The following is a 23,799-nucleotide window of genomic DNA, read 5'->3' as shown; positions in this document are numbered from 1 at the left end:
ACAAGGTTAATGTGCAACAACTTGACTCAACTAATGGTTAGGGTTAGAGATGGCATTGAGTTCCTCTTTCATTATCTCCCGACTTGATGATACTTCCCCTCCCTTCTCGGAGGACGACGATCTCCTGCACACACTTGGCCAATTCAAATAGTTAGTCTGAAATCCTAACATATCTTTGTCATTCCATTATTTAATAACAAATGTAAAACATCTCATATTCCATCATGACTAATATCAAATCATCAACATATATGTTGCGAAATATTATTCCATCGTACTGAGCAAAAATAGCATTGCATAAAAATAACATAAAAAACATCTAGGGCACAAGTGGGATGTAACATATCCTTCCCCTTGTGAATCATTGTCCTTAATGATTTAAAGTATCATTTTAAGAAAAACATAAATTCATCATTGTTTGTCAAGCATAAAAAGGAAACAAATTCAACTATTGTAAACATTAAACAAATGAGGGAATTTTTGATGAATCTCACTATAATCCTCTCAGGTGGCACTGTCCTCGAAGTATTGATCCAACTAGACCTTGCATTGAGTGACTTCTCTATTACGCAAGCGATGCTTACATACCTTGAGCACCCTAATTGGCTCGATCATGACCACCTCTGGGTCCTGTACCTGCAAGGAGTTCCAATCAATCATGTGTTCAAAATCAAATACACACTTTTTCAGATAAGAAACATGAAATCATCATGCAACTGAACGAGAGTTGGTGGTAGAGCAACCCTATAAGCAACTGGGTTGATGATCTCCAAGACTTCAAATGATCCTACATAACGAAATGCAAGTTTGGAAGACTTTCCAAATCTAATGGCACTCTTATTGGGTTTAACCTGTAGAAGCACTTTCTCTCCCACTTCAAATTGCCTGGGAATTCTCTTTGCATCTGCATAGCTTTGTTGTCGATCGTTAGCTTATGCTAACCTTTTTCTGAGCACCCTCACTTGCTCTTCCATTTCTGAGAGCATTTTTGGACTGAGGGTTATCCTGTCTTCCAACTTATCCCAACTGGTAGGAGTTCTACACCTCCTTTCATATAGTGCTTCGAAGGGTGCCATCTTAATGTATAGTTCTACACCTCCTTTCATATAGTGCTTCGAAGGGTGCCATCTTAATGGATAGTTCTACACCTCCTTTCATATAGTGCTTCGAAGGGTGCCATCTTAATGGATGATTGATAGGAATTATTGTAGGCAAACTCAACCAAAGGAAGGTAATCTTCCCACTTGTATTGTTGATCCATGCAGTACATTCTCAAGAGGTCCTCTAACACCTGATTCACCCTTTTTGTCTAGCCATTTGTTTTTGGATGATATGCAGAGCTGATATTCAACTAAGTCCCTGAGGCTGCAAACAAAGTTTGCCAAAATCTGGATGTCATTCTAGCATCCCTATCTAAAGTAATTTTCTCTAGTATTCCATGTAACCTAAATATCTCTTTAACAAACTTGTAGGCAATGGTATAAAGTCCCATCTATTAGGTTTCCTGGTATAAAGTGAGCTACTTTGGTTAATCTGTCAACCACTACCAAATTGGCATTGTGCTTATTCTTGGACATGGGCAATTCTTGACCAACGTCCATGCTGATTATCTGCCATTTCCAATCGGAAACTGCATTGGGTTGTAATAACTCTGATGGGTGTTGATGTTTAGCTTTAACCCACCGACATTCAAAACAACTAATCAAAAACCTTGCGGCATCTTTTTTCATCCCTTTCCAAAAATACAAGGGTTTTAGTGTCAACTAGGAGTTTAGTAACTCCCGGATGTTTGGAGCAGGGTGTTGTGTGCACTTCTTTCCACACTAAAGTCTAAACTCCTTAATTCAGAACACTCGAGTATATACATCCTGCCTTGGTATCTCAATAATCCATCCATTTCTATTCGAAAATCCTTGTATCTTGGATCCTGAGGGTTAAGTCATAGGGCTTCTTTTACCTGCTAGTAATACCTATCCCCCCTAGCTATTGAAGGATGCAATTTCTAAAATCAGTATGCACTGCAACAATGGCACTAATGTGGCGCCAACAGCTCAAGGCGTTTGCCATCCAATTTTCTTTACCCTTGATGTAGTTAATATCAAAGTCATAATCGGAGATCAATTCTAACCATTGCCTTTGTCGTGCATTGAGATTGGGTTGAGTGAAGATATATTTCAACCCCTAGTGATTAGATCGAAGCTCGAACGATTTGCCCAGCAAATAGTGACGCCACATTTGTAAGGCATGAACTATTACCGCGAGATCCTGATCATGAGGTGCATAATTCTGCTCAAATTTTTTAAGCTTTCGGGATTCATATGCTATAACCTGTCTGTTCTACATGAGGACTCTGCCCAGTCCTTCCCCTGATGCGTCGGTTACTACCATGAAATTGTCGTCAAGATTTGACACCTTTAAGATTGGTGATGTGATCAACTTCTCTTTTAGGAGCTCAAAAACCGCCTGACACTTTTCAAACCACTCAAATCTCTTTCCCTTCCTCTGCAATGATGTGATGGGATAAGCTATACGTGAAAAGTTCATCACAAACTTCTTGTAATATCTTGCTAGACCCATGAAACTCCTTCATGTACGTTTATTGGAGTTGGCAACTCGGAAATTGCTTTAATTTTTGCCGGATCTACTGCTATTTCCTTAGCTAAAATTATGTGCCCTAGGTATTGTACTTCTATCTAAAAGAGAGTACATTTAGATAGTTTCTCGTACATGAACAAACAAAAATATAAAAAGATATATTGATTAAGGGACCCATGCAACATTGATCAAGCCAAAGAACTTTAGCAAATCGAACAAGGAACCTACAAAAGGCCAATTGAATAAGGTAAGTACATGAGGTGATCGACCAAGGGAGCTACACAAGGTTGATTGATAGACCAATGCAAAATTGATCAAGGTCAACAATAGACCAATACGGCCAACTTATCTAGTGACAAGTGATCGATCAAGGCAAGCGACAACCAATCAAACTAGCAAGGTCAATGCAATCATGAAACTAAGGGACAATCACAAAACTAATTGAACAAGAGATAGATGCAAAATCAGCCAAGCTATGCACAAATGCAATAAAAAATAATCAAACTAGGGACAACAAGGAGAATTTGCGAGACTCGAAGAGCAAGGGAGCACAAAAGAGACCAATTGACCAAGGGACAAATGTGAATTCATTGAAAAAATAACCAACACAAGAATGAATAGGATATAGAATCATTACGTAAGTAAGGGTGACCCATTGACACAATTGCTTACGCTTGGCATTTAGCATATTTTGCCTGCAATGAAATGGCAAAAATTAATACTTGTGCTGATTGTGGAGATTTGAAGAGGGCAAAAATTTATAAAAAGCATCTTGAATTGTTCTATTCATCCTTTCAACCACACCATTCTATTGTGGTGTCCTAGGAGCAAACAAATGTCTTCTTATCCCATGATTCTTAAAAAAAGTATTGAACTCATCAGAAGTAAACTCTCCACATCTGTCAAACCTCAAACATTTGATTCTTCTATCTATCTCATTTTCAACCATGGCCTTAAATTTCTTTAACTTTTCTAGAGCCTCAGATTTTTCTTTTAAGAAAGTAACCCAAGTCATTCTAGAGTAATCATCAATTAAGAGCATGAAATATGTCACCTTGTTGACTTCTTGTTTTGGTCAAACCACAAAGATCAATGTGCACTAATTCCAACAGTCCAGTAGAAGATTGTTCCTTAATTTTAAAAGTTCTCCTTGTTTGTTTTCCAACTTGACATTCTTTGCAGATAGCATTAGTAGGTTTTGTGATCTTCGACAAATCTCTCACAACTTGAATTGAGCTAATCCTCACCAGATTATCAAAAATAATGTGACACATCCTTTGGTGCCATAACCAACTCTTTGGTCTACTCATCCAATCCAAGGAAACAAATCCATGAAAAGGTTTAACATACAATGTATAAAAAATACATGTGCCAAAGGTGGAAATTTGAAGAAATTCTTACAAATTGAGAATGTTGAGCTTTCAATGCAAGTTATGCGGAAGAGATTTGAATATGAGAAATACCAAACAAAGTCAAAAGCTGAATCCAAAAAAATTATGTTGAAAGATAGTCAGTTGCCTTACAATGAGTTTATGCATAGAAATTAGAATATGATATATCCACATATCCAACATTGTCATGGTGCAGGATGGCAAGCTAAATAGTTTCGTGACTCCAAAAATTGCTTTCCTCCAGGTTGTATTCTCTCAATTATAGACTTCTCTAAGAACTATACATTCAGTCCTCACAGAGATTCAAAGCCAATATTATCATTCTGAGCAGGTTGCAATCTTTGTACAAGTTTTGTATAGACATGTAGAGTTTCATGTGGATGGTGTAGAAAGTGGCAAAGATGGACGCGTTATCATCAAGGAAGTTCATTTTTATATTGGTGATGATACTGGTCATGATAGGAGCTATGTAGCCCATTGTTTTGGAAATTTTTTTGAAAATATCATACAGCGTGGGATAAATGCTTCACAACATTGGATTTGATTTGATGGATGTGTTGGTAAGCATACAAATTGATTTCAATTTCCATAGTCTTTTAATGAACTAGTATAAATAAGATTTTTAAACTTATCTTTTGGATTTGATTGTAACTTCACATGACAATTTAAGTCTGCAAAAGATTTCAATTGGTTATCACATGTTAAACGTAACATAAAGTTTTTAGGGAACTTTTTCGAGAGTGGACATGGAAAAGGAGAGCATGATGGAGCAGGAGCATGTGTGAAGCGTGCACTTCGCCAACATGAACTCGCGGGTACATGTTCAACAAATGTATACTTCGTTCTAGAAATCTCAATTTACATGCATCTTATGGGTCCACTAAATTGCCAAAATGAGTTATTGCAGGTAACAACATACAAAATTCAAATAAAATAGTTGAATGGTTCAAAAGTCATTTTGGTGCTCATGACACAACATACAACAAACGTTATTTTTGAGAAGTTATAGATATTGATTGATCCTATCCTTATAATTGTTAAACAATTAATGGTATTAGAAGTTTGCATCAAGTCATGACTACAAGACTTAGCAAACTTCTTATGATTCAAGTAAAAGAAAAATCATGTTTTTTGTGTTGATTGCATTGAAAACAACGCAAATATTTTACAATGTCAAAACATTAGAGATGGATATGTTTCACAATGGGATATGAAACAATTAATCGCAATGCCTCCTTATGAAGATAGTGACATTAGAGATGGCTATGTTTCACAATGGAAGATGAAACAATTAGTCGCAATGCCTCCTTATGAAGATAGTGACATTGTAAATATTCATGATCCTCTATATTCAGCTGATTACAAACGTGTTTCTGATTTAGTTGTTACAGGTACACTTGCATTTTATTTAAATATCACTTTTTATTCTCGTGTACTTTATTTAAATGCAAATTAAATTTGAATTGTTTATAAAATTGTTTGTAATTTGAATTTGTTTACAAAGTTCTGATTTTAAATCTGAATGCTGGAATTAGGCTTTAAAATTCGATTGCACTCCCTAGCAAGAAGCAATTTGAAGCTTGATCTTCAATCAGCCCTCTCCTTTCCTCCAAGGATTAGAATTTAATCTCGCCCTTCAATGCTTGGCAAAACTTCTTTGAATTTTGAATTCCCTTCTTCTTGCTGTCTGAATGCGAACTTAAGAGATTCCTTTCTTAACGTGAATTTGAAATGTCTCTCTGAGAGCGAATTTATTTAGCAGATTTGGATTTGATTATAAATGAAGAGCACTTTCCATTGTTTTATGTGGCCTGCAACATGAGTCGCAACCCTTCATCTTTTTCTTCCAGCTGACTTTGACTTGAAAACATTTTTACTTTGCGTTAAAATTCGCACTCTTTCCTTGATTGCCAAGTCAGCATTCTTCTTTTCCTCATGCGATTTTGTACTTAATCAATCATTAATGTGAAACACTCAAGTTTGAATTGCACATGAACGGTGGAAATTTGATAATAAGAAGGAAGACTTTGTTTTTTATTCAAATTCAATTTCAATCACCTTCAATCACCCAAAATGAAGAGTGGAAAAACACAACCTAGAAGGAAGGTACGGAATTTTGAGGTGCACAAGGATGATTTTGCCTTGGAAATTCATTAAACTTGGAGCGGAAATTCACCATGCACTACGAAGGTGCAGAATTTCACTAGGAAGGAGGAAGGTTTTCCTTCTCACAATTTTGCTCAAGGCTTGATTTAAATATAAGAGCAGAAATTCGCACTCTATTGGGAAGATTTTGTTTTTCATGCCTTAAAACTTCACCTTCTTTACTCATCCTACAATTTAGAGCAAGGGTGGAAATGTGCCATGTAGGAGGAAGGAGGGGAAAATCGACTTGTAGGAGGAAGATTTGATTTCCTTGTAATTTGACCTTCCTCATTCCATTTTTGACTTGCATTGCTCAACATTTGCTTAAAGAGTGGAAAATCAACCTCAACAAGGGTGGGTGGAAATTTGCAAGGTAAAAAAGGAAGATTTGATTTTCCTTGTTTTTCATCCTTCTTTGTTCTAGTTTGCTAGCAAAATTTCGCCTAGAGTGGATATCCTACCTCTAGAAGGAAAATTTTCACCTTCTCTCATATTTAGCACTTAATTTACAAGAGTGGAAATTTGATAGGTAGAAGGAAATTTCCAATTTTATTGTCAAAAAAACTCCATCGCTCAATACTAAGTTTGATCAATTCTTCGAACGATGGAAAAACAACCCTATGAAGGAAATTTGGGGAAATTCACTCATCTTGACCTCTTTTGACAACCTTGCAACATGACAAACTTGACAACTTTACAACATATTTACAAGATTGACAACATTTAACAAACTTGTCAATATTGCACTCACTTTTACCCTTCAATCACAAGGATCCTTCATCTAAGCTGGCTCAAAGTGCAAACCTCTAAAAGTGAATTGCTTCTTGAAGATCAAATTTTACAGCCAAATTAACAAAACCCTAAAAAGGAACTAGACGCCCAAGCAAAAAAAAAGGGAGTCCCCATTTGCAATGGGGCAATGTGTGAAAAGGTCACAACGGTGTGGAATATTGATATTTAAAACATAGCCTTAATAGTCAATTTATATGAAAGTCCATAAAAAGCATTTGAACTAATTGTAGCTTGTTGTGATGTACATTCAAGTCATTTGCCTTCCAAGTTATTAAAGGAGCGGTTTCCCTATACAGCGCTGAGTTCAATAGTTATATGCAAATAATTGCATTATACTTATAATTTTCCTTAAATACCACACCATCAAACTAATGGTAGAGAATAGCTTAAAAACATGTAAGAACTTATTGATACATTCGGCATCCATTGTGTGTGTGTGCATTATTTATATATATATAAGGCTTTCTAAATACGCGTTACAATAAACTTATATAATAGCATATATTTATCAGCATATGAATAGCACTTACAAAGAAAAGGCGTTATGCACTTAATATCAAAGTATCTATTTCCCAACCATGTACAAGTACGAATCATTAAAAAATCATACAAGGCAAGTTTCATTTTTCTTATCATACCACTTCAAGCATATAGAAGAAAATGGCAATCATAAAAATGAATTAAACATGTATTCTAACATCATATATCATTTAAATGCAAGTTCTACATGAAACTAAATGGTGTGTGCATACCGGTTTCCATCTTAACCATTATTTACCAAGTGCCTACATCACTTCTTCTTGACCATGTTCCCGTCTTCTTCTCATACCTGCACTCAAATGAACTCAATCACACGTTAATAGATTAGCTCTCAAATATATAGCCAAAGCGATAGGAATCATATTAATATCATAATTAATTCTTCTTTTCATTTGCATTTAATAATTTTATCTAGTTTATTGCATATTAAAGTAAGTAAATAGTTGGGATGTAACATCCTTCCCCACTAGGAAGAGACGTCGTCCGGATGTCATAGTAACTCTTACTAATGCAATAAAAATATATAAAACTAAATCGTAATAATGATCTCTATCATCACCCTAATCTCCTGTAGTACTTTCTAATGGTTACACGTCATTTATCAAAATTAATCTATTCAATTGAAGAAAACAAAAGAGAGTAGGTGAACTTCATTTCTACCCTTTCATTCACAAACTAGATTAATTGTTTCCGACATTGTTCCTTTTCCTTGCCATGGTGTCATCCTATCCATAGCATTTAAAGAAATATCACTAGAACCTTAATATTTTAAAACAAGGATTCATGCTTTTCTCCTTATCCAAATAAGATTTACATATCTCAATGCTTAAATAAACAAAAACAATTTCCAAATGTCTTACCATAACTTCAAAATCATATTCATGCGCATACATACCTGTGCTTAACATACCCTGGCAGTTTCATGAGTTGACTCTTGCACAAATATCAACACCTTATAGAAAGGTCGTTTTTGATGTTCAACATTTTTACGAAATCAATGAGCATATAAGGACTACAATCTCCAATCTAATATTAGCTTAAGACTAGATCACTACTTATGTGTGTGTGTGTGTGTGTGTGTGTGTGTGTGTGTGTGTGTGTGTGTGTGTGTGTGTGTGTGTGTGTGTGTGTGTGTGAATAAATTGTTCATACATACCCCTTCACTAGTGATGCATATGTGTGTCAATAAGTCATCCATGCATATTCTCAAATCACCTAGGCACCATGCCCATCTCGTCACTAACCTAGGCATCATGGGTATCTTGTCACATCATTCTTATAACAAAAAATTCTTAACATTGATGTCTTATTCATACAAACTCAAATGCAACCAATATTAATATATATATTGAGTTCAATACATAAGCACAAATTCAAAGTCTACCATGTAGAACATTTACATCATCCCGTGAATATCACAACAATGCATCACACAACTTGTCAAACATTCAGAGCAACACACATGCCAATCTATGCCAAACATTTCATAAGAATTTTAAGTCATAATTGAATCATGATATTTAATACACATAAAATACTGGAAAGATCTTTGCAATCTACTCCCCTTGACCATTTTATCAACAATCATGGTGAACATGATAGAGAACACCTAACACAACACAACACAACACCAGCGACATCAAACATTTGGAATAGACAGAATCATATTAAAAGAAAACTTAAGAGGAAAAGTCCTCAAATTCAACATTAAATCATAAAATGTCGACAATTTCAACAATAAATCAAGTGTGGCCAAAAGGTCGCAAAATAGATAATTGAAATAGTTGGTGACTAATCTAGGGAGGAGTGTTGAAAATGAGGAGTATAAAGATTATTAAAAGGGGTCAAATCTAGAGATTGCTATATAATGAAAACACTAAGACTCATGACAACCTCAAATTAAACAAGTGAGATAGGATCCCACTCTAGAATTGTTCAAGGACTGGTTCTTATCAAGCGGAAAAAACTGTACCCTCCACTCTGCAAAGTTCGATGATTGGCTTTGGAAAAGGAATAAGAATTGTTGCTTAAAACATTTTGTGTGCTAAAATTATTCAATAGGTTCCATTTTGAGCCCAAGCCAAGGCAGTTCCGAGCCGGATTGGAACAAAGGCAACTCAAAATTTAATGTTTTTTAAGCTCGAAAGTCAAATTATGTCTTTTCTCAAAGATGCTTCCAAGGCTGAAGAAAAGGCTGAAGTTCATCTAATCCTCCCAAACTTTGGTGCTTGCTAGAGAAAAGGTAACAAACGTTGTTCCTAAGGTGCTTCCCCAAGCCGAAGAAAAGGCTGAACTTATGGCTGAAGTTCACCTTACACCAAGCAAAGTTTGACATTTTCACAAATTCAGGCTGTGTCTTGTTCTTTTTAACATTTGTAGACTGGATCAGATCAGCTCTTGTTTCTGTTAGCCTTCCCTGTGCCAAACTTTAGGCCGAAGTTTGCCTTTCCTCACCAATTCAGTGGTGACATGCAGGGACAGACTAAGTTTCCTAAAGGACTTCCCTGTGCCGAAGTTCGGCCCGAAGTGGTGACCACACTGAAAAACAGAACTAGGTTTCCTATGCATGCCCCTAACACCAAATTTGTTCCCCAAACTTTAGAGGAGCCCTCAAAGCTCAGTGGTCACAGCCTGGAACAAAATAGACATTGTTCTCCAAGATGTTCTAGTCCCCAAATTTGTCTTGGCACTAGACTTTCTCCCCTCTAGTCCCAAAATGACCTTCCTAGGTCTTCATGGGGTGTGATTATTGAATAATGTTCAATAAGATTAAGATGTTGCAAGGGAAAAGTCTTCAATAGTGTGATAACGATCAAGGTGGGAGTGGTGAGTAATGGATCCCCATACAAATGTGATTGATCTTCGAATCGCTTGTCTATGCAAGATGGATAATACACCACAGAAAGCCTAAGTGATGGACATGATCACAAAGATGGATACCACCAACAAAGTGACAAGAGGAAACCCAATGCACAAATTAAAGATATGATCATGATCAAGTCAGAGGATGAAGATGTAATGCACAAGATCAAAGTCATGATCACAGGGCAGTGTGTTGCAAGGCCAATTAGTGTCATTCCTGGGGGCCTGAAAGGTAGTGGCAAACACAGAGTGCTATAGGAGTATGCAAAAACAAAAAAAGGACAGTTGGAGATGACAAAAAAATAAATTTATTGTAATGGCAATTATTTTATTGTAAAATGACTACTTTTGGCCCTAATTTAATGCAATTCAAGAGAGGGCCAAAAAGTTAGTTATTTCCCTAGCTACCAAATTTAACCTTTTTGTGCCTTGAGACCCATGAACTTTTGTCTTCTAGTGGAGTTAATTGAAAATAGTTGAAGGTAGCTGAAAAGGTGGTTGGAGGTTGTTGGGGCCATTAATCAAAAGTTGTCAGGATGTCTAGAAGGCAATTCAGAGCCATCGAATGGATTGAATCATGGCCACGGATTCAAAATGTAAAATCTATTAAAGACCAGTGCCTCTCTCATTATAAGGAATCAGACAATTGAAATCTTAGAAAATAAAAGTAGCAATAGTTAGAAGTAGAATTAGAATAGGGTAGGAATTGTTTGACAGGAATTGTTGTAATAGCAATTAAAACAAATGAATAAAGCATTGAAGCATGGTGTTTTGCCATTTGCCCTAAATTGTTTGCATGGTTTCTTTTCATCAAGTTGATTAAAGTTCAATGATCTTAATGGTGAAGTGTGAGGCTATTTGATTTGATTTATGTTCATACCATTGGAGACTTGCTGATAGTAAGTCCCTACGCATGGTTAGTTTGAGCCTATCGTTGCTCTTAGTTCAATTGTGAAGGTTTGTTTTGATTGCACCGGAATTGGGTATCTAAACAAATATTCATAGTCTAAAAATCATTTTATTCCCTTTGGAGCTTGCACTATTCCTATGGAGTTGTGAGTTTATCTTTAGTTGAGCAAGAAATAGTTTTATTCGAAATCTGTCTACCTGTAGCACCAACTGTTACTGTCATTGTCCCTAGGAGCTCTAAACCCTATACCTTTGCCTTTTATTTTCCCCAGCTTGAGAAGTAAAGTATCATCAGATAGCCATACCAGATGCAGGCAAGCTTGTCAAATGCAAAATTCCCCTTCATGATTACCAACAAATCACATGGAACCTGAGTTATACCAAGCAAGTCAAGACCTGACAATATTGACCTTGAGGTTATCTCCTATGATCAATCCAAATAGCATTAGAAATTTCCTTATTGAAAAGAAGATAGGATACATTCAGTATTTTATTCTGTGTTGACCGAAAGTGCGGCCTTTTGCCATCAACACATCTGACGTAAACCCACATCTATATGTAAATTCATCACAAAATAGCATGTAAGTAAAAAGCATTAAAAGTGACATAAGGAGGGATGTGACAATAAGACATAAGGAGGGATAAATTTTGGACTTACACATCCATAATAAAAGCCTATAGGATTCCCATTCAAGCATTATTTACCAAGAAAACTAATAGTAGGCATGAATCTTGGTAGAGCCAACGGTAGGAGTAAAAGTTAACTTTGATGGTGCATTGAAAGGGAAGGTTGGGCATGTAGAGGCTATCTTTGTTATAAGAGATGGTCATGGTAATTTAATGCTTGGGATCTCAAAATTTTGAGGTAAAATCCAATAATGAAGCCGAATAGGAAGCCTCGTAATGAATATGCAAGCTCTATACCTTGTGGGGTATAAAAATGTAAAGATCAAATGAGATTCTCAAATTGTGGTTAATGTGACACAAGAGACTTTAACTCTAAGTAGGAGCTCAAAGTAATTCTTCAAGAATTTGTAAAATGGAAAAGAAAAAATTTAAGAACAAAATACGGTCACAAGCTTATTGACAAATGGACCTAAGTGAATCAAATTGAGCTATCTTACAATGAAAATCGTTAAGACGAGGATGGAACTAACCTTAGCAATCTTCTTTAAAATATGATTGTCCCCCTTAACAAAATTTTATGTCAAACAAGTTGGTTTATCTTATCCATAGCTTTTCTTAATGCTAGAGATCATAGTTACAAACTTACAAGACTCGGTGAGTCTCAAGCTAATCCAACAAAATCGAGGCTCAAAGACTCATGACCCAAGTACTCAACGAATCTAGTTAGACTAAGTTAGTCTACTAGACTTGGCAAACTCGGCAAGTCCTAATGGGTAGACTCAAATAGGTCTATAAAAATCAGAAGAAAAAAAAACGAATGATATTTTAAAAACACTTAAAACTTAAAAGCATGAAAGTCTAGAATTCTTTAAAGGGTTTGGAGAATAGTTAAAAGTGATAGAATTATAAAAAATGGCATGCCCCGTGAAGATCTATGTGGTATCACAACAGGGAGCATGCCCAAGGCACTGACCCAAAGCCTTACAAGGGACACTACCCCAAACTTGTGAAGGGCGCTACCCCCACTCCCCTGCACCCCCAAACCCTCACTCTAATTTTAGAAGATAAATAATGAAAATCATTTTGGGCCATGATGAATACAATAGCAACATTTAAACTTTCAACTTTTTTCTAACTAAATTCCGAGTACTTGAATTACATTTAAACTTCTCGTTTACTAAGTCAAACCCAATCCTATGAAATTCTCCTAGCCTATAGCAACATTTGTAGACTTGTATCATGTGCTTGTACTTGTATGAGGTACAAGCACATGATTCCACAAAGAGCTAGCAATTATGAGTTGGAGGATACAAGCTCCTTTCACCATAGTTCATGATTTTATATTGTGAATTTTGTTTTCCAAGCCATGGATATCATAATCTACAAGTTTTGTACACCTAAAACACTTTGACAATATTTAATATATTTAAAAATGTTGTTTCCTTCAGTCAAAATCCGCTTTTGTACTCGTGATCAGTGAATACTTGTATATGTGATCAAAGTAGCTTCTATTTGATTAGTTTATTGTATATTTAAAGTGTATTTAAGGTGCATGATAAAAGTTTTAAATCCTTAAAAATCTCTATATTTCAAGGTTTTTTCAATTTGTCAAGTCTTGGCCAAGTCTGAGTGCCAAATCCAATTCTGGGTCAGAAATCAGCTTATCGATTCTGTGTAGGGACTGAGTCTTGTAACACTACTAGAGATGAAAGTATTCATTGAAGGTCATGCTTAAGGTGGATATATCTTGTCACACATATTTCATGGCTAAGCAATTAATAAATGAGGAGCTAGCATGATGCATGCATCTTAAATTCTTAATGAGGAGAAGGTTGGGTATTATGTTGGCATACGCTTGTAATGCTATTTTTGGTTGGTCTTGGCTCTAATTTTTCCTAAAGGTTGTTTAGGTTCCTTTGCTGCTTCAATGTTAATGGTGAGTGTTGAATGCTCTCGTGACCCATTCAAGGACAATAAGATATTGGATCACAGGTTCAAGAACAATTTAACTACAATAATTCAGGGAATCTAACAATAGTCAAAGTTATCTTGGGTTACAATGGTTTATAGGGCAATGGTAGGATGTGTTTGAGGGGGAAAAAATATATGATTTCCTAAAGAAACTAAAGATGACAGCGTCTGATGAGGCAATCAGAAAAAATGTATTGGATCTTCTGATTCACTTAGCTTCAAATGAGGAAGGCACGAGAAGAGATGGTGGGTTAGAAGCCCAATTCTCCATTAATAAAGGTGAAGGTCAAGCCACCTATGAATGATTTGGAGGTTGATATAAGGACCATGGATGAGACAGTCCAGGCATTAATGGTGGATGTTCAGACTTAAGAAATCTAAGAATTTTTCTCAAGACCTTTGTATGGTCTTGAAACAAATGGTAATTCCACAACATAATGAGATTATAAAAATAACAAGTGGTTACATAATGTTGTTTAGAAAAATGTGGGCTTGTTAGGGCAGTCAAAAGGGCAGCAATTATAAAAGGGTTTAGATTTTAATAGGCTGGATATTGCAGATGGTTCAATTGTTCCATCAGTGGAGTTCATTGATGTCTCCAAAAATGGAGTATATACTCATGCTTACTGACTGCTCCTCCTTTCACTAGCATGGTTAGATTGGGTGCGTCACAATTTTGCCCTAATTCTACAAGATATGTTGTGCAACAGTATCATATTTGATGTGTTGTTTATATCTGTGAGGGTTTTGAAATTATGTGTCTTTTCTCCATGTAGGCATCTAGGTTAGTCTGCTAATGGTTTTCTTATCTAATTTGAGCTCCGCTATGCCCTAGGTAAGGGCAATTCATGCAGTTTCTCAGTTTTTAAGTTGCATGCAGATTCAATCTCTGGGGAGCTACCCCGTTGATAGAACCCATTTAATACCTTAAGAAAAAAACCTATTGAATTATTAATTTCAATTGATTTCCATGGTTAGGGCCCAGGTGAATCAGAAAAGCAAAAATTATAAAAGGGTTCAAACTTAATGGGCTAGACACTGCAGTTGGTTCAAATGTTCCATCAGTGGAGTTCATTGATTTCTAAAGAAATGGGACATATAGTCATGCTAATGACAGATGACTGACTGTTCCTTCCACTAATATGGCTAGATGGGGCATGTTGCAATTACCCTAATTTTGCAAGATATGGTGTGCAATGGAATCATATTTGTTGCACTGATGTTTTTATCCTTAAGGGGTTCTGAAAGTATGGTTGTTATTTCTCTATGTAAGCATCTAGGTTAGTTTGTCAATGCTTTCCTTATCTCATTTTAGCCCTGCTATGCCTTGGTTAAGAGTTAATGCAATTTCTTGTTTCTTAAGTCGTATCCAATTTGTAGTCTCTGGGAGGGACCCCATTAATAGAACTAACTAAAAAAAACCATTGAATAATTAATTTCAATTGATTTTCATGGTTAGAGATTCAATAGAACGTGTAATTTTTAAAACCTTCAAGACTATGAATTCCTTGTATTCTTTCCCATACCTGTTATTTCACCATGCACAGAAAAGGACTTATGTTGAGCTTTGCAAACTATGTGGTTAATAATAATTTTGGTATGAAAATCCTATGAATTTTTGTTTTAAAAAGTGAAATACATTTACATATTGACATCTATATCAGATATTTTTAGGTAGCATATTTGTTCCATATTTCTCAATATTCAGCTAAATCTCAAGAAGAGCATTTTATACATAAAGAAACTCCTTCTCAACACATCAAGTAAAGAAATTGGAAAGAAATGTGGAATCTCACCCAGCAAGGCACATGCTTTGCTGCTGTACAAACAACACGAGGCTACTTGGAACCAGCCTGTTATGATGTGGCATAACAACAATTGCTACAGAATTGTTGGTTCACTTGGAGCAGTGTTGACCTCCTACAACCCAAACCATAACATCTCCAGACATCCAAGGACCTATACTCACAAACACCATTATCACAAACATGTACACAATTTGTCAAAGCTCTAAATTTTTTCATGTAAGAAAAAGAGGGCAGTGTTAATTGGAAATTGTAAAAACTTTATTGGCACAAAATAAAAGACATGGTTTAACTGGTAAATGCACAATTTGGCAGAGATCATGCTAAACAGGAAGTAGTCATGAAAAAAAATAGAAATGAATGGATCACACCAGTTGAAAAGTCAGTCCCCATACAACCCAATTCGCAATCAAAGACTCCAGTTGAATCACATCTTCCATATCAATTGCAATCTGCAATGCAAATTCCTGAAATAAATAATCTGTCTCTCAGACATTCACACTTATACAAATGATAGCAGTGACATCTTGCATGGCCACCACCTCACATCAAGCAGCAAAGGAACTTACTTGCACGGGTTATTCTCAATAAATTTTTAAAAATAAGTGACATTTTCCATCAGTCCATTGCCCATCATAATTACATGAATAAGGGAATTGACCGTGGAAGGTTAAAGAATTATCACAAAAAGTTAATTACAAGCAGGCATAACAACTCCCCTGCAACAGAAATTCAAAAAGTCAAAAAGGCAGTAAACATAAAGAATTCCATTTAATAGGCTGAATATGCTTCGTAATAGGAAAAGAGTCTTATCTAATTGACGTTTGCAATAGAAGTTAAGAAGACTATGTTCATAACAAACAAATCTTACAATAATAATATATGGTTGCAGTTTACAATGTTACATATCAAAATTCAAACCATTAAAATCAGTAAAGACTAAAATTTATTGCTCCAGCATCCAAAGAATAACACCAACATTAGCAACCAGTAAGGCCACGAGAGCTAAGGGAAGTCCCAGTAGAAAGCCTAAAGGTCTATATTTGTAATTTTACTCACATATTGCCAATACCCAATCCAATTGACTTCACCATCAACAGATAATCAAAAAGAAATCAAACAAAACTGACTAATTTGCCTGGTTGATACAGTTTTTCCGACAAATTAATTCACGCAAACTTCATCACAGTTTTTAAGAATTTCTATATTCTATCTTTACACAAGTAAATCCCTTACTGAGCAAAGCCTAAAAGTCCATCCAATTGTACATGGCTATATTTCATATCCAACATGAACTTACAAAAGATGTCTCCATCCTGAAAATAAAAGATTTCTAGAGAAGAAAATTAGTTAAGAATGGTTCCATTCTTCAAACAATATGTGAAAATACACAGCTATTATACTTACCTAAAGTAAGGATAGTCAACGTCTTGAGGATATACACTGGCACCAGCAATCATGAGCTTTGGCCTAAAAGGGGTAGCAGCCTTCTCAAGCATTTCATAATGAATGACAATTGCACCCAAAAAGAAAACAAATACAATAACAAAACAATATTAGATATATCACAATGAGTATTCCTAAATTTTGAAATTTATTGCATTTATTACTAGTATCCAAAAAATAAGCACAGTTGTGGATTCATCTACACAATATGGCATGGATTTAAAATAAACAGATGTAGCAGATACTCCCCTTTTTGCAGTCATTAATTCATGAGATAGATGGCCTCCATGTGGCAAGTTAAACCCCTGAGTGCTAGGCAATAATTCAAAAAATCCTCTTCATTTCCACATGTCAAAACCATCATGAATGAAAGTCTAATCAACAAAGGACCAAATATAAATTTATTAGGTTCCAAGTAATCATGAGCAGGAAAAGAAAATGTGTAGACAGAAAGCTAGATACTATTTTTGTGCGCTTGTTTAATGACTATTTGTAGTAGGTTTGTGTAATTGATTCAATTTCTTCATTTATAATAAAAATTTGGAGCTAAGCCTCAATTATGGAGAACCTTAAAGAAAGCTAAGGAAATTGCGAAAAAGGAGACCATTAAGAAACTATGGATGTACAAGAAACAGCAAACTTTCAAGATGGTCTGCAAGAATCTTCCTTATATGTAATAGTTATTTTCATTACACAGCTATTGACCAAACATAAACAGAAAAAACAAAAAACTGCAGAACAAATAATGCCTAAAATTAAATTGAAATGGAAAACAAAAAATATATAAACCTAAGTTGCGCAATACAACATATACATTGCAACAGCAGTGTTGATGTGGCGGAAATCGTACGGCTACTCTTTCCAGTCAACACAGAATAGAATGCTAAGTATTCTATCCTTTGTAAAAGAAACATCTTAAATTTTAGAATTCCTACATTCATCGCACCCCCCTTTTCATATTTTATCGACTCCCTAGAAGGCTCATGTTTTCTTCGGTGATTGAAGGCAAAATGGAGAGGCGAATGTTGACTTTACTTTATTTGTGCCAACTCATCTTAACCTGAATTCGGGGCACTCTCGGGGAATAAGGTGATCATTAAAAAAAAATACGAACATTCAACATCAAAGCCACCCGATACTTTCCTTTGATTTTGACCCTGGCTATTTTGGGGAGATTTTCGGCAAATTCAAGGCATTATATAAAAATCGCAATTTTGCCTACAAGGAAGATGATTCATAAAAAAGTTTGAACTTCCAATTTCACGTTTGCCCTCGACCTTCCGCATTTTCTAGGGGGATTTTACAGGCAAATGCAAGGGGAGTTTATCGGCGATTTCATAGTCATTTTGGCAAGGAAGAAATATTTATTTCACCTTAGAAGAAAATCGAACCCTATCACTATGCTTTAGCGTCGGGATTTTCTCGGGTTATGCAGGCTTAGGGTCTTTTCTCGGCAATTACAAAGGCGCAATATGTAAACGGCCTCTCGTTTTTCAAATTTTGTTGTTGTGACCCAGCTTCTTCACTGCACACCTGGTTAATTCTATGCGATTTGCGTTTTGGGATTATAGCAGCATTTTAGGGACGAAAAGACAAAGTCGAGATTTGTTTTGTGTGGTTTCATGGGATTAATTTCCGGGAGCTTCAGACAGTTCGATTTTGACTTGCGAATGCGCCTCAAAGTGCCTCTCTCAAAAACGAAGGCCCCTATTTGAGATAGGGCTTGGACGTGCAGAGCACAACAAGCAACACAAAACACATGTCCATCAAACAAACTGCAACATAAAGAGAGTATCAATGGCCTACAAGACAATGAGTTACAAAAATGACAATTTATGTGGTCATTCAAGGATCTAATCTTAGCCAATTTCTAGCGATGTTTGTATTAATAAAGAAAATTTACAGCTTCAGTGAAATTACAAGAATCATCATTGCACTTAAGAAGAAAATATAGTTTGTTTAGCTAGACAACAAGAGATTAAAAAATAAGAAGAAAATATAGGTCCTTTTTAATCTCGTACTTCAAGAAAAGGTCCTTATAATTCTTGTCAGCCTTTCACACCATGACCTCTACCTCTATTTTGTATTTTCATACTCACTGTCAATGTGAAATCTACCCCGTTCGCCTTTACTTAAAAAATCCAAAGTCGAAAGGTGAAGAAAGGTCACAATGATAGCATGAAGAAAGCCTTAGTCCCAGTTTAGAGCGTTGCATTACCAACAAATCATGGCCTAGATCACCACTATCATCACCATTCTCATCAACACTCCATTGAGCAATCTCTTGGCTGCCAATCACATGGAAGAATGAATAAGGATCATAGCTGAGTGGCTTACGCATAATATTTTGGAAAGCTACAAACTGAAGTTGCAAGAGTTTCCATGGCCGAGGGCAATGCTCTATTGTCTCCCATTCTTAACCTTGAAGGCTAGAGCTTCATGCATAACGGTGCTAATATATTGGTATGGGCTTTATGCAACCAAGTCTATTTGCTCAACTGCATGGAACTTCTCTTATTTGTTTTCTTAATGTATTGTCCTTCCACATAATGTACCTCTTATCTATCATATTAGCCAACTACACCCCAAATCTATCATTCATATCCCCATTTTTAGAATTAAAAATTAGTAAAATTGGGCCCAACCACTTTATATTATTATAAATCCAATGTAATAAAAAAAATAAAAATGAAAAGACAACTATAAAAAGGAGGCAAGAGCATAAAGAAAATCATCCAATTATGTCAGTTTCACTTTCCTTCCAATTAGGAATTTTGGAGCATTCAAGGACCCTTGGTGTGCAAGTGATTGAAGGAGAAAAACCCTTCAATTTCCATTACAAGCTTAAAGACGAAAACCTCACTCATTCGTGCGGTTCTACTAAGGAATCGCTATTGTGTTGAAGAATTTGGATTTGTAAGAAAATTGTTAAGATGTTGAAAGTATAGGGTTTGGTGTATTTTAGTTTTAAGAATGTGTTGGGAGGTTTGTTATCAAATTTGTATAATGGCATTGCCCATATCCCATATTCACATAAATCAAGTGCTACTTGGAGTGCTGCTGAATAACATTTTGCATATTTGTATTAAAAAAAGGTTGTAACTCTGATTGGATGAAATGATAGTTGCCACTGTACGAAATTGGATGGATTATCTGTTGTTATTTAATTGATATAATTTAATATGCAATCACAGCTTTTGATAAAGACAAACTAGCTTTGAAAGGTTCCACACAATAGGACACAAAACCACTACCATACTTAGAAGGGAAAAGACTGAGAGTGGCAGGGCCCACCATCATATCTTCTTTTGCTTTATCTTTATGAGTTTTCAGCTTGCTATACGGTACAAAAAGGAGACCAAGAATGGACGGAGTCTAGTGTGAGATTGCCAAATCAGTTTTAGGAAGTTTTGTCATTCCCTGAAGATCTATTAGTGGGCTTTGCTGCAAATTACCTAGGGACATCACATTGGCATCAAAGCAAGCAGTCCTACTCACCTACAGGATTAATTTTGTTTATGCAGTTAAGACAATGAGATCAGAGAACCTTAGAGAGAGAAAGAAGAAGATTAGAGGCAGCAACACAAGAGGTTACCATTGGAATTGGCCGCAGAGGTAAGAAGAAGATGGCAGATCAGGAGGAGGATTGGAAGGCTTTCACGCGAAAAACAGGAACAAATGACACAAATGTTCATGCAAATAATTTGGAACATAATTAATACTAACAACTCCACCAAGCCTACACAATTATGAAGGAAAAGGGAGTAATTTGAATTGGAATGCTGTTGGAAATCACAACATATAATAGCAAGAATCCAATTGGATCAACACCCAGACCCTTCCATACTACATTTTTGCCTAGACTGGAGTCACCACAGGAAGAAGAGGAGCCAAACCCAGCTGCAAGTGACTTGAATGCCTACATGAGTCTTGATCCAGCATCAAAAAAACATATCATTTTTGTAAACTATTGTAGATTAATGACAAAGAAGGGGGCAAAGAGAGGAAGAAGAAAGGAGGAAATCAAATTCAAAACCACAAGAAGAAGCTATCGAAGTAATTAGGAAGCAAGAGGAACAATCAAATTCAAAGCCACGAGACATCATGGAGCAGAGCAAAAGGGACCCAACAAGCAAGTTGAAGGTAAATATTTTTTTTACAGAAGAAGATTCTAATGATTGCATATGTCAACAAAATAGTGGGGAAAAGGTATCACTTGTTAGAAGTGAAGGGTAGAAGATGGAGGAGGATATGCCAATTCATGTCAAAGGGTGAGCCATTGATTGATCTTCAAAATAGCATCGTGGAAGGACATGCATTAGAACAAAATATTTTGATTCACAAGTGTTGAAGGTATCTCCACAATTCTTATTTCAGCAAAAGAGGTTGAGTTCCTAGTTTGTAGCCTAAAGTATGAAAATGATGATCATATTTCAGATTTGTTTTTTTTTCCTATGTTACGATAAAATACTTGTCATCATTTTCCACGAGACATTCCTTTGCTATGTAAATGATGCAAGTTTATGGTAATAGCTAATCTTCTTTCCAATGAATTCAACCTTCTTGTTCTTTCACCTAAGCCAATACCTAACTGTAAAAGCAATAAATCTAAGTACAAGAATGAACATGCTAAGATTCTAGACTCAAAATCCAATAAGTTAGATGCCTAGGATGAGGATGAACCTATAGAAATTACAGATGTAGATGCAAATAAACTAGAAGGATGAGCCAAAGACCTGCTGATAAGTAAGAGACTTGAATTAACATAGTTTTGTCCCTATAAATATGTAACCAAAGCCTACACAAACAGAATTATTCATGCAAATTTCCTTACGCTTTTCAAACAACCCCACATTTGCATACCTACATTTGTCGAAGACTCAAAAACATAAAAACATGTTCACAAAAGCTGAAGCAACTCAAACATAATGTTGTTTTCTGTCATTTAGTAATCTTGTCTAATATTTTATATAGTCATTTGGTCTTTGTTATCAAGCTAGTCACTCATAAAACAACACTGGTGACTAAATTAACAGTATAGCTCAGATTTGAACTTCAAGTTAAATGTAGGGTAAATTTCTAGCTAACATTGGCAAATAACCATTATTCTAAATGAAACTTATGAGAATTGTAAACATAGATTTGTATTGTTCAAACATTCATTAGAAAGGCCCAAATTACTTGAAAATATTGCCGCAACAACAACAACGAAAGTTAACATCAAAGTGATCCGTCATTAAAAAAAACATGATGCTCTTAAGTTATTTTTCTTATTTTGCATGGGGTCGAAATCCAGAAAACGCTTCGTTCCATGTTAGTGGATAACAATAACATCTCAGTCGGACAGCAACAACCTTTCAAAGACCGCCAGATGACAGACAACCTGGAAATCCTCCTTGTCCTGTGTAGCCCTAACTTTATTGTCTAAGCCAATGCTTATTTGAGAAGCTGGAACTTGATAAATGAGAGATGACTAGTTCATAACCCAAGGAAATTGATGATGACAAAGACGGGCAATGGTAGATTCCTAAAACGAATGCGAAGCATGAGGAAGCACCACGAAAAGTTTTTCAACATATCATAATGCCCCAGCAGGAAGTATAAAGAAAATAACTAAACAAAGTCTATATATGGCATTTTTGCTATTGCAAGAAATATGAGATAATAAATATTAAAAAACAGATGTACATTACCTGGAAGAAGAGAAATTCTTCCTCTCCCATTTCTTCTCAGCTCTGCTTCACTGGCTCCTCCATTATTGCTCTGCGTCTCTCGTTCCTTCTCTATTACCGCCTCTGCTCTGCCTCTCTCCTTCCTCCGCTATCACGTCCTCTACTTTGCCTTTGCCCCTTCCTTTCCGCTCCTGCCAACGGTAATGTTTCATCCTCGCACGTTCAAAGTAACCGTTCAGTTGGATTTGGACGACATGTTTTTCGAAAAAAATCATTGTCTTTCTACGGCGGGAGCGACCCGTGAAAAAATCGGTGTCAAAATAAATATTTCAAGTTTCATTCTTTTTTACTTTTATTTTGCAGTTCACAAGGGAGGTGTAAAGGAAATGGGAATATAACAATTCAAATGCTAGGAAAGTTTTAAGGTCAAAGATACCATAACTTCCAAATACAAAGATTTGTTTCTAATTCTTCTGATTGTGTAGATTTTGATGTTGTCAAATCCAAAAGAATTAAAAACAAATCATTATGGAATGTGGAAATTTCATGAATTTAATTCCAAATACAATGTTAATATCATTATATTTAATATATAGCACCATGCTTATGTTCTATAGTCAAAGTTGGCTCAAAAGATCTAAAAATAGTTTAGTTGATAAGAATTTATTTTATTGTTTTAAGAGGAAATTTCGGATGATGATGGATAAAAAGATTGATTGGAGTAAGAGAAAATTGGAGTGAGATTGCACAGTGCAAAGAATAGTAAAGAATGTATTAAATATTAAAAATAATTTTTTTGATGTGTAATAATTTCTAGAGATTTATATATACATACATACATACATGAAAAAATAAACATGTATTTAATAAATAAAATATAAGAAATAATTAAATAGATTAGCAATTACATCTAATCGTTCAACAAATTTGTCAATAACTTATTTTAGAAGAAAATGTAGAATTTCAAGAGAAGTGTTTTGTTTATGGTTACCCATGAGAATTATTTATTTAATATCACTAGTATTAGGGGGAAAAAAGGTTGAA

General features: G+C 35.5%; 1 long non-coding RNA gene across 3 annotated transcripts in view; it reads right to left on the bottom strand.

Moving 5' to 3' along the window:
* Positions 1 to 23,008, bottom strand: part of LOC131031445 (uncharacterized) — a 71,381-nt gene extending 48,373 nt beyond the window's left edge. The window contains exons 1-5 of one of the 3 annotated variants that reach the window (XR_009359264.1): positions 22,777 to 23,008; positions 17,045 to 17,419; positions 16,009 to 16,089; positions 15,629 to 15,791; positions 7,676 to 7,752 (exon numbers count right to left, since the gene is read on the bottom strand). This is a non-coding gene — a long non-coding RNA (uncharacterized LOC131031445). Of the gene's footprint in view, positions 1 to 7,675; positions 7,753 to 15,628; positions 15,792 to 16,008; positions 16,090 to 17,044; positions 19,169 to 22,776 lie in introns of those variants that run through there. The other 2 variants (XR_009359263.1, XR_009359262.1) reach the window with 2 other exon arrangements.
* Positions 23,009 to 23,799: the final 791 nt, after the last annotated feature.

The sequence above is a fragment of the Cryptomeria japonica genome, chromosome 10 (genome assembly GCF_030272615.1).
Source record: "Cryptomeria japonica chromosome 10, Sugi_1.0, whole genome shotgun sequence".
Classification (NCBI taxonomy): domain Eukaryota; kingdom Viridiplantae; phylum Streptophyta; class Pinopsida; order Cupressales; family Cupressaceae; genus Cryptomeria; species Cryptomeria japonica.
Note: the sequence above shows the minus strand (reverse complement) of the source record. Positions and strands in the feature narration are given on the sequence as shown.